Source organism: Capsicum annuum, chromosome 7 (genome assembly GCF_002878395.1).
Source record: "Capsicum annuum cultivar UCD-10X-F1 chromosome 7, UCD10Xv1.1, whole genome shotgun sequence".
Taxonomy (NCBI): Eukaryota; Viridiplantae; Streptophyta; class Magnoliopsida; order Solanales; family Solanaceae; genus Capsicum; species Capsicum annuum.
Window position 1 is genome coordinate 30,836,388 of NC_061117.1, and position 12,996 is coordinate 30,849,383.

The following is a 12,996-nucleotide window of genomic DNA, read 5'->3' on the forward strand; positions in this document are numbered from 1 at the left end:
TACTTTCCCCAACCGGCCTAGTCCAATTAGTTATATAACCAGCTGAAATTAATTGATTTGGTCTTCACCATTGGATAAGTAACTGTGTTATTCTCTACTCTCGGTCATCCTTTTATTTAATGAAACAGAAGCTACATGGTTGCGACCAACTTCCACTCATATCTCTGGTGACGCGTACTACACTTCTCTAATACAACTCCCATTTTCCCCAATCAATTTTTCTACGCAATGTAGGATTCTAACCCTAATTCATAACAAGTTGAGAGTCGCCTATGTCTTGATTTGGGATACCCCTAACTTCAAGATGATAAGTTTGATCCATCTTCATGGATTTAGATACACATTCACATCTAGTTTTGTATTCTCAATAATTTGACATGATAGTTCTTGGCAAAAGATGATCATCTTTGTCACTAAAGTTTTGGTTCTAAACGTAAACAAGTATTTTTCTTATTTATTTTCCAATGTTTGGTTGGTAAATAGAATGATAAATAGAAAAAATCTTCCCCTCTTTGATTGCAAAGAGAAAACAGTTTCTAGACTGTAATAGTTTCAGGTGCTCTTTACCCAAATCCTCACCCCAAACCTGATATAGCTAACTAGGGATTGCATTTTCCAGCTTGTAATTAGCAAGTATTCTTCATTATCTTGATGAAGATCATTCTAAAGAAACAATTTGTTGGACAATTTGCTAGTTGTTCTACCATATGATTGCAAATAAATAGGACACTTCCTAATCTATGACGGTAGATAGCTAAAAGAAATCACAGATTTTTCAATTTTTGGATGACCGTGGTGTCTGGACCATTCCCACACCTCAACTAATTCCACGGGATATCTGAGACCTCTGACTAGTAACACAATAGGTACCAGGTAACTAGTCCACTAAGACCGATACAAATAAGAAGAAATCACCTGGTGGTTTTTTGTGTCTAACATAGCTAGCAACGGTTGAAATCCGCCACTTATTTAATTGTTGTTACAATCTATCCAAGCAAAAAAAGAAATTATTGAAAGTATTAATAGCAAAGGAAAACATAACTTGAAAATTTGATAGTTTACTTGTGGAATCCAACAGTTATTCTATCAGTATCGTTAAGCCTTAGTGTAAATTTAGGTGGTTAGTGAATGGTGAGCATTGTCTAGTGTAAGAAAAACAAGAACATGTATGGAAATGGAGAATACCTGTCTGCCGTAATTTGACAAAATGGCCGAAGAATAGTAAATGCTTTTGTAAAAAACAGAGAAGGGAGAGCGATCGGGTGGGGGAAAGCGCAAAAAACTGATCATATTTGGGATTAATTATGTGCGTCTCATGGAGCCCGCTAACAATGAAAATAACAGTACCCTGAATGCTTATCACTCTCATTATATTATATTTGCACTCGGATGAAATCTCAATTCACAATGTTTCTTTTTTTTTTTTTTTCAATTTAGGGACGGATCTGCAATTGCAACTCTTATTTTCCACACCTTTGGTACACTTCAGAGGGACGCCCCTCCTGCTCGTCTGTCACCTAATTATCCGGAACCTCCACTTGTTAATCCAACAAAAGACTCAACCAATGTTGCAGAGCAACCAAAGCAGATGAGCATTACTTTTATTAAGGCTGCCAAGCAGGTAAATCTCCCTACCTTCACATTTTTTTTCTATTACATCCTTGTTTGCTTATTGATCAATTGATAAGCTATCCCCCGACCAGTATATATGGATAACATGCATGTACTTTGAGAATATCAGTGATCCCAAGAACAGGGAATTTTACCTTTTTTCGAAGATTAAGATGAAATATTTACTTTTGTTTCATTTTTTGTGTATCCTCAGCCAAGGGTCTATCGAAAACAACCTCTTTACTTCATCTGAGGTGGTGGTATAGACTGTGTACACTTTACCCTCCCAGACCCCACTTTATGGGAATACACTAGGTATGTTCTTGTTGTTGTCATTTTTTGTTTAAATGATGTTGAATACTGACATAACTCATAGAATCCCTTTAAGAATAGGATGGTTTATCCTTTTGTTCCTTGCAAATACTTCTGATAGCACCTTTTTGGTGCTATATTTATAACACACTCTCCATTTCTAAAAGAATTCAATTTTTTGGGGGCAAAATAATGTCTTTTTGTCTTTCTTTGACTAGCCTTGGAAACAACCCTTGCAGAAATGTAAGGTGAGGCTGCGTGCAGTAGATACTTGTGGTCGAACCCTTTCTCGGACCATGTACATAGCGGGAGCTTAGTGCACCGGGCTGCCCTTTTATCATATCTATTGTGTGCATCCAGTTCTGTACTAGGTAACATTAAGTCCTTGTTCAATGAGACCTGAGACCAATGTGGTTGGGTTTAACGTCCTTAGTCTTTTGTCTTTTATTTTAACAACAAATACAATAATTCTACTAGCACCGCTAACTACTCAATTAAAACCTGACTGAATTGCATAATGGTGGGAAAATCCCAATTACTAGTTGGACAGAATCGAACACCTCTAGGGACTTTAATTTTAGAACTTGATTTGAGCTCCTCAGTTTGGAGACTTTGACATCTAGGCTAAGTCTCACCGGCTAAACCTCGCTCATGAAAATTGAAAACAGAATTCTAGTTTATCGCCCTAGCTGTTTTCTACAGATTGTATTTGGACTACCCTGTTGACAGTTATATTTCCCTTGTTTTCTTCTTGGCCTCAAAATCAGAGGCAGTCTAATTTGGCGTCCTATCAAACTTAAGTTGCACGGCCTGGTGCCTGTTACTTGAGAGTAGCCTTGAATATTGATTGGCTCTGATTTAGACCAATTGCTATGTGCTCCTAAAGTGTAGCTTTGTTACAATGTCATTATATTGTTAACTACATGTTTTTTCTCCTTTTTTGGGCAGTTGGTTGCTGCTCTTCCTTTATCAGATCGGGTGAAGAAGCCCAACTTAAGAGAATTGAAGAACTCCAGGTATCGGCTTCTCTATGTATAGTCAGTGTAGATAACTTTTTGACATTATATCTGATCAAGGTGATGCGGTCTTCCTCTAATTCCAATGCCATATTCTTATTAATAGCCTGTTTGACCAAGTTTTTTTGGAGGCCATAACTGCTTGCTTTATTTTTCTCAAAAAGTGTTTCTTTTTTTTTTTAAGAAAGTGAGGTTGTTGTTGATCAAGCTTTTTGGGAAAAAAATAGGCCAAACACATCGACAGATATCTAAATTTGGCACAACCTTTCACTTTGGCACCTAAACTAGACATTATTCATTTTTGACAACTCAACTAGTATCCAAGTGTGTCATTTTGACACTTTTTGCTTGAGTCATTATGGCACGTATGCTACATGCATTTTGAGGGATATTTTCGTAATTTTTTCATCTTTTTTTCTCTTCATTCCTCACTCTTTCTCCTATGGCTTTCCAACATTTTTTTCTTCAAGTTAGAGTAAATACTCTTCTTAATACCCATAATTTTGCACTATTTTTTTCTTCGGTTAGAGTACCACTGCAGAAACATGAAAAATTCTTCATAAAATACCTAAAAATCAGAAAAAGTCAAATAGATCGACAAAGCAATAGTTGAATATATCACTTTTCTAATTGGGTTTTGCACAATTCAACTGCGTCTCTCCATTTAATTAAGAATTTTATTTTTTTAATTGAATTTTGCCCCGATATGATGTCGTCCTTATTTGAGGTTTTAGGGGGAGGGGGTTAGAGAGACAATTTTGGGGGTGGAGTATTGTAGAAGATGATCTTGGGGGTGGGGGTCGGCATGGCAGCACAATAATTTTAGAGAAGATTTGGGTTTTCGGGGGGGGGGGGGGGGGGGGGGTGGGGGTTAGAGAAGACCATTTGGGGGAGAGGGTGGGTGGTGAAGATGATCTGTGGGGGCATAACAACGACTAATTTGAGGGGTAGGGTATTGAGAAGATGACCATGGGGCAGGGGGTCATTTACTAATTAAATTTTTTTTAAAAAATTAAATTAATTATTTATTTATTTTTATTTTGAGAAAAATGATACATGTCATCATATAATTCATCACTTTACACGTTATCGACGTGTGTAATACACCCACATTGTATATTTTGCTGATTGTGTAAAAATTGTCAAAATAACACACTAAATACTAGTTGATATGCCTAAAATGAACAACGTTGACTTTAGGAGCCAAAGTGAAAATTCGTGCCAAATTTAGGTGTCTGGCGATGTGTTTGGCCAAAAAATTAAGTGCTTTTAGGAAGTAGCAAGAACTGTTTTTCAGAAGCTATAAAAACTAGTTTTTCGAAAATACACTTGAAGCACTTTTTAAATGTTTTGGCCAAACAGTAATATTACTGTTTAAAAGTGTTTTTAAAAATGATTAACCGGACAAAAACTGCTTCTCACCGAAGGTACTTTTTGAAAAAACTTTTCAAAATAAATTGATTTTAGAAGTTGGGCCAAACAGGCTATAAGAAACAAAAACTCTACATTAGCTACATTAAAAAATAAAAAGGATAAAAAAGATTAATTTGTTGCAATGTTTATGGGCTTAGTGTTTTGTCTTGCATTAAAGCCAAATTCTTACTCTATAATGTAGGATGAGAATGATGCAGTTGGCCAAGAACTTCAAAAACAACTGGAAGCTGCAGGTAAGAATTTGTTCTTAGTGTATCTAACATAGATTTGACTTTGGAATAGACTTTTATGTCGCAATACCCTCTACACATACACACACAGATAGTCTCAGATGCTTACGAACTGATTGAGCAACTACTTCCAGCTCATCAGCCTTCCACACAACTTATATCCTTTACTTGAGTGCACAGTTTGTGGTGGAGGAAAGTGACATTCATGTATTTATCCTTTACTTGAGCGCACAGTTTGTGGTGGAGGAAAGTTACATTCACGTATTTTTTTTTTCCCTTTGTTTTCTTTCTGAGAGATTTAGTGAAAGTAGTTGTAATCAGGCTAAGGTCCAAATTTGCATATACCTTTTTATATTATCAATTTTTTGGCTTATTCTAAGACAGTTTGGTGATGTTGAGAAGGAGTCCAGGAGTTGTTCAACCAGGCGACAGATAACTACCTGAACTTAAAGAAGCCAGAGTAAATAAGGTTGTAGCTATGTCGGTTCACAGATCTAAGGAGCGTGTTCTTTCCGGGATATGCCTTGGAGGAACAACAAATTGCCTGTGTCAGTTGTTCTTATGGGTACATTTACTAACTGATTATATTTAAACTAGGTGTGTTTTGACATTTCCATTTTAAGTTCGTGGCACTGCTGGAGAAAAGTTTACAAATGTATCTGGTTTAGATCTTTGTTTATTTAGAATGAAAAGAGAATCAACAGTTAAATGTCTACTCACATTCCTTTTATATTAGCATCTTTGTTGATGTGAGTACTATTTGGAAGTTGATTAATTTCTCTGCTCCAGCACTTTTCTGTTTCCAGAAAATGTTGCAATTACTGTGATCCCAAAACTTGGCAGCGAGTATATAAAAGCAATAAATTGATGGTTTTAATTCGTTGACACATTTTGTTGGGATTAACAATCTTGTTACGCTACTAATATTATGTCAGGATACTTCGCGTATAGAATGCAGACCAGTCGTTACACTAGCAGTCCAAGAGATTTGCTGAAATAGATTGAATGTATAACTCGTTACATATAATAAGACTTGTAGTGGGACCTAACCACATTATCTGGAATTTGGAGTTTTATCCTACAGAATCAGTACATGACATTAACACAGGAGATGTCGAGTAGTGTCTGCATCAAGGGATCCAAAATATAAGGTTTTAAAACACTGCCTTAAGAGTGTAATCGTTTTTCAGCTCACTTTGAACAAAAAGAGAAGTTTTATCACCAGTTAAAACACCTAACGGGAAGAAGAAATGGCTATAACAAAGATGATTATCTACCCTGCAAAATGTTTGACAGTGAAACCATCTTTCTCAAACTTGCCTTTCTCATTGCTTTCTCTAAACTTCAAATAATCAGCACAAACAAAAGCCTTGTAGACCTTCAAATTGTCCTTGTAGACTTTAGCCCGTTTGACCACCCAAACGGCCCCACTGAATCCAACGGCCCACACTCCCCTGCTCCTCAGCCTGCCTGGCACGCCCCGAGTCATTTTTGGCTTGAAACACGCTCGGGACCCGGGTGCACCCCCGAAATTGGGGGCTATAGCACACCGATTTGGCTCGAAAATGGCCCGTTCGCGCCGTTTCGCCCGTTTGACTGCTCAAACGACCCCTCCTACCCCAACGACCCATACTCCCCCGCTCCTCAGCCTTTCTAACACGCTTTGAGCGATTTTCGGCCTAAAACCCACCACTCGCACAACCATAGGCTATAGCACATCGATTTGTCTCGAGAATGGCCCCTTCGCATTGTTTCGCCCGTTTGACCACCCAAATAACCCTGCCCACCCGAACGGCCCATACTCCTCTGCTACTCATCCTGTCCGACATGCCCAGAGTAATTTTTGGCCCAAAATATGCCCGGGACCCTCGCGCACCCCCGCAACCGTGAGCTATAGCACAATAATTAGGCCCAAAAATGGCCTGTTTGCACCGTTTCGCTCGTTTGACCACCCAAACGACCCCGCCGACCCATACGGCCCACACTACCCTGCTTCTCGACTTCCCTGGCATGCTCCGAGAGATTTTCAACCCAAAACACACTCGGGCCCAAGGCGCATCCCCTTAACCATGGGATATAGCACATCCATTTGGCTTGAAAATGGCCTGTTCGTGTCGTTTCGCCCGTTTGACCATCCAAACGGTCCCACCGACTCCAACGTCCCATACTTCCCTACTCTTTAGCCTACCTGGCACACCTCGAGCAGTTTTTGACCAAAAACATACCCGGGCCCCGAGTGCACCCTCGCAACCTTGGGTTATACACCCCGATTTTGCTTGAAAATGGCCCGTTCGCGCCGTTTCGCCTGTTTGACCATCCAAACAGCCTCGCCGACCCCAACGACCCATACTTCCACACTCATTAGCCTACCTGGCACGCCCCAGCAATTATTGACCAAAAACACGCTCGAGCCTTGGGCTCACCCTCGTAATCGGGGGTAATAGCACACTAATTTTGCCCAAAAATGGCTCGTTCACGCTGTTTTGCCAGTTTGACCACCCAAACGGCACCGCTAACCCTAACGGCCCATACCTCCTCGCTCCTTAGCCTACTTGACATGCCCTCGAGTGAATTTCAGCCCAAAATACGCTCGGGTCCCAGGCGCACCCCCTCAACCATGGGTTGTAGCACCCTGATTTGGCCCAAAAATGGCTCGTTCGCTCAGTTTGTCCCGTTTGACAACCCAAACGACCCCAACGACCCATAATCCCCCATTCCTCAGCCTGCCTAGCATGCCCCAAGCTGTTAACGGCCAGAAACATGCTCGGGCCCCGATGTACCCGCATAATTGTGGGCTATAGCATTGTGATTTGGCCTGAAAATGGCCCCTTCGCGCTGTTTCGCCCGTTTGACCACCCAAATTGCCTCACCGACCCCAATGGCCTACACTCATCCCGCTCCTTAATTTTTTGGCATACCCTGAGTGATTTTTGAGCCAAAACACACCCGAGCCCTGAGCGCACCCTCGCAATCGTGGGCTATAGCACACTAATTTGGCTCCAAAATAGCTCATTCACGTCGTTTCGACCGTTTGACCACCCAAACGACCTGACCGACCCCAACGGCCTATACTCCTTACTCTTCTGCCTGCCTGGCACGCCCGGAGCAATTGTTTGCCCAAAAGACGCCCGATCCCCGAGCGCATCCTTACAATCGTAGGTTATAAAATATCGATTTTACTCGAAAATAGCCCGTTCGCGTTGTTTCACTCATTTGATCATACAAATGCCCCACCGACCCCAACACCCCACTCTCCCTTACTCCTCAGCCTGTCTGGCATGCGACGAGCGATTTTTGGCAAAACATTTGCCCGAGCTCCAGGCGCACCCCCGCAATCGTAGGCTATAACATATCGATTTTACTCGAAATTGGCTCATTACTGTCGTTTTGCAAGCTTGACCACCCAAACGGCCCAGTCGACCCCAACGACCCATATTTCCCTACTACTCAGCCTATCGGGCATGCCACGAGAGATTTTTGGCTTAAAAATGCTTAGGCCCGAGCGCACCACCACAATGATTTGGCTAAAAAATGGCTTATTTATGCTGTTTCGCCCGTTTGACCATCCAAACAGACCTGCTGACCCCAACGGCCCACACCTCCTTGCTCCTCAGCTTGCCTGGCATGCCTCGAGCAATTTTTGGCCAAAAACACACCCTAGCCCCGGGCGCACCTCCGCAATTATGGGCTAGCACAATGATTTGGCTTGAAAACGGCCAGTTCGCGCCTATTCGCCTATTTGATCACCAAAATAACCTCATTGACCCCAACGACCCTCACTTTCCCGCTCCTTAGCCTGCCTTGTATGCTCCGAGCAATTTTTGATCGAAAATAAGTCCGAGCCCTGGGTACACCCCCTCAACCATGGGCTATGGCACATCGATTTAGCTCGAAAATAACCTCACTCCTTAGCCTTCCTAGTGAGCCCCAAGTGATTTTCAGCCTAAACAAACCCGAGTTCTGGGTGTAACCCCACAACCGTGGGCTATAGCACACCGTTTTAGCTAGAAAAGGGCCCGTTCATGCCGTTTCGGTCGTTTGACCACCCAAACGGCCCCGCCGACCCCAACAACCCACACTCTCCTACTTCTTAGATTGCCTAGCATGCCCTGAGCAATTTTTAACCCAAAACACCCTCGAGCCCCAAGCGAGCCCCCATAACCGTAGGCTATAGTACATTAATTTAGGCTGAAAATGGGTCATTCGTGTTATTTCGCCCATTTGACCATCCAAATAGCTTTGCCGAACCTAACAGCTCACACTCTCTCGCTTCTCAAGTTTCCTGGCACGCCCTAAGCAATTTTTGGCCTAAAACGCGCTTGGGCCTCGAGCGCAACCCCACAACCGTGGGCTATAGTACACCAATTTGGCCTAAAAATGACCCATTCACATCGTTTTGCCCATTTGTCAACCCAAATGACCCCAACGACCCACACTCTCCCACTGCTCAGCCTGTCTGGCATGCCCTGAGTAATTTTTACCCAAAAACATGCTTGGGCCTCGAGTGCACCACCACAACCATAGGTTAAAGCACACCAATTTGGCCCGAAAATAGCCCGTTTGTGCTGTTTTGCCTGTTTGACTACCCAAATGCCCCCGCATGTGCCAACGACCCATACTATATCTTTCCTCAGCCTGACTGGCATGCCTCAAGTGACTTTTGGCCTAAACCACGCTTGGCTCCCGGGCGCAGCCCGCATCTATGGGCTATAGCACACCAATTTGGCTTGAAAATGGCTCATTTGCGCTGTTTCGCCCGTTTGACCACCCAAATGGCCCCGTCGGCCCACACTCCCTCTCTCCTCAGCTTGTCTACCATATGTCAAGACATTTTTAGCCATAGGCACACCCCAGCGATGATTTGACCCAAAAATGGTCCGTTCGCGCTGTTTCGCCTGTTTGACCACACAAACGACCTCACAGACTCTAACTGCCCACACTCCATTGCTCCTCAGCCTGCCCGGTATGCCCCAATTAATTTTTGGACCAAAACACCCGATCCCCAGTGCACACCTGCAAACATAGGCTATAACACATCGATTTGGCTCGAAAATAACTGATTCGCGCTATTTCGCCCATTTGACCACCTAAACGACCCAGTCGACCCCGATGACACATACTCCACCGCTTCTTAAAATGCATGGCATTCCTTGAGTGATTCTCATCCCAAAATATGCTCGGTCCCCGGGCACACCCCGTATTCATGGGCTACGCAGATCGATTTGGCTCGACAATGGGCCATTTGCGTAGTTTCGCTCGTTTATCCACCAAAACAGACCCGCCAACCTAATAACCCACACTCCTCCACTCCTCAGCCTGCTTGGCATTCCTCGAGCAATTTTAAGCCCAAAACTCATCTGGGCCTCGGGCGCACCCCTTAACCGTGGGCTATAGCCCATCAATTTGCCCTGAAATGGCCCATTCAAGCTATTTCGCCTGTTTGACAACCCAAATGGCCCTGCCCACCTCAACGGCCCATACTACCTCGCTCTTCAGTTTGCCTAACATGGCCTAAGCAATTTTAGCCCCAAAACACGCTCGAGCCCCGAGCGCACACTCGCAATTGTGGGCTATAGCACGCCGGTTTGGATTGAATATGGTTGGCTCGCGCTGTTTTGCTTGTTTGACAGCCCAAACGGCTCCACTGACTCCAACGACCCACACTCTCTCACTCCTCAACCTGCCTGGCATGCCCCAAGAGATTTTTGGCCCCAAACACGCCTAGGACCCCGACGCACCCCCAGAAGTATAATGATTTGGCCTGAAAATGGCTCGTTCGCGCTGGTTTGCCCGTTTAACCACCCAAACAGCCCCGCTGACCTCAACAGCCCAAACTCTCCAACTCCTCAGCCTATGTGGCATGCCCCAAGCAATTTTTAACCTAAAACACTATCGGTCACCGGTCACACCCCCGCAACTGGGGGCTAACGCACATTGATTTAGCCTAAAAATAACCCATTCATGTCGTTTCGCTCGTTTGACGACCCAAACGGCCCCGACGACCTCAATGACCCAAACTCCCCTGCTCCTCAGCTTTCTTGGCATGCCCCAAGAGATTTTTAGCCCAAAACACGCCCGAGCCTCAGGTGCAATCTCGTAACCGTGGGCTATAGCACACCTATTTGGCCCGAAAATGGCCTGTTCGCGTCATTTCAATATTTGTACCACCCAAACAGTTCCTTTGAACCCAGCGGCCCACACTCTCCCATTTCTCAGCCTAACTGGAATACCTCGAGCTATTTTTGACCCAAAATACTCAATTGTGGGCTTAGCACATCGATTTTGCCCCAAAAATGGCCCGTTCGCGCTGCTTTGCCCATTTGACCACCCAAACACCCCTTCCATCCCCAACGGCCCATACTCCCTACTCCTTAGCCTACCTGGCACGCCCTGAGCAATTTTTGTCCCCAAAAGTGCATGGGCCTCGAGCGCACCTCCGCTACTGTAGGCTATAATATACCGATTTAGCCTAAAAAATGGCCCATTCATGCTGTTTCACTATTTGACTACCCACATGGCCACGTCGACCTTAACGACCCATACTCTCCCACTCCTTTGCCTGCCTGGCACACTACAAGCGATTTTTGGCACAAAACACGCCTGGCCCCAAGCGCACGCCAGCAACCGTGGGCTATAATGATTTGGCCTGAAAATGGACCGCTCGCGTCGTTATGCCCATTCAACCACTCAAATGGTCCTACCGACTTTAACAGCCCACACCCCTACATAACTGTGGGCTATAACACACTGATTTAGCTCAAAAACACCCGTTCATATTGTTTCGCCTGTTTGACTACCCAAACGGATCCACTGACTCCAACGGCCTATACTTCTCTGCTCCTCAGCTTGCCTGGCATGCCCCAAGTAATTTTTTGTCCAAATCACGACTAGGCCCCGAGTGCACCCCCGCATCTGTGGTACCTTTATATATTGGAAACTTAAATGCTAATCAGATAAATTCTCATAAATTATCTGAAGAGCAACCAGTTTAAGATCCATCACCACATGATAAGCCACATAAAGAAAAATTCATTTTATCTAAACATATTATTGGAGGAGCCCCAAACAAGTGGGAATAAAAAATTCCTTAAGAATTCATAAACCACCTATTTCTAGTGACTATGTTATATACCTCTAAGAATTCGATTATGATATCGAACTGAAAGATGATCCATGTTATTTTTCACAAGTTGTAAGTAGATAGAACTCCACACTTAGATATAATGTCATGAAAAAAGAGTTGAAATCATTGGGCAAAGCTGAAGTCTAGACGATCGTTGAGTTACCAAAAGGAGTAGATTTAGCAACTCATAATGATAATAAACACAAATAAACCAACATTTCCATCAAAGTTATCCATAAGAAAATAAAGAGAGTGCAAACCATACTTTAGAATCCAATGAATCTTCAATAGATGAAGCCAAATCTATACTTAGAAATCACTCTAATGTCTTCTTAGCTCAAAATTTAGTGCAAGTCTTGCTCCAAGCTCCAAGAAGTTACAAAAACCCTAGACTAAATATGAAAGGTAAAGTTGTAGCATGATGGATGAAAATAAGTTACCAGACCCCTTAAATAAGCCCCATTTGCACATTTGACAAAATTACAAAATTGTCACCTTGCTCTAATCTGCTTGAGCGGATCCAAAATGAATGAAGAGCAGATATAGAGAGCAGATGGAAAACATTTCCTAAGCAGATGCAAAGCGGATCCAAAGTAGATGCAAAACGGATGCAAAGTAGATGGCTCTTTTCCTTCACATTTGGCCTCTTGTTGACTTGAATGACTTGCTCATCTTCTCTTTTAACTTTTACCTACACAAATGAACATTAAGTAAGAGATTACCATCAAATCAATGAAAAGCATGATTATTTAGGCCTAAAAAGTGCTAGTAAGTCATCAAATTGATGACTTATCAATATTTTAGGGTAAAAATTGATTGGGGCATGCCACACAGGCTGGAGAGCAGGAAAGTTTAGGTTGTTGAGGTCGGTGGGGGCGTTTGCAGGCAAAATAGGGTGAAATGCCTCTGGAGAGAAAATATGTGAGATCTTGAGGCCCCTAGGGGTGATGCTGATAGGGTTCTATCTTTTAGCATGAACCTCATCTTGAATGCCTCTGGAGAGCCTCTCCACGCAAAGGATGAAGAGGTAGGGAGATATGGGATCAACTTGTTTTATGCCTCTAGATATGGATTTTTGTTCCATTTTTTTAAAATGGGAGAAATACTCTTGGATTATGATGGCATGGTCAGAGGTTCTTCTATTAGTTAAGAAACTAATTTGACTTGGCCCAATGATGGAATGGAGGTAGGGCTTGATCCAGTTGACAATGATTTTGGTAACCAATTTGTAGGTGGTATTGCACAGTCCAATAGGCCTGTAACTTTTTAT

General features: G+C 43.2%; 1 pseudogene; it reads left to right on the plus strand.

Moving 5' to 3' along the window:
• The first annotated feature begins 1,402 nt into the window (after window positions 1-1,402).
• On the plus strand, window positions 1,403-5,488 carry LOC124885696 (annotated as a pseudogene).
• Window positions 5,489-12,996: the final 7,508 nt, after the last annotated feature.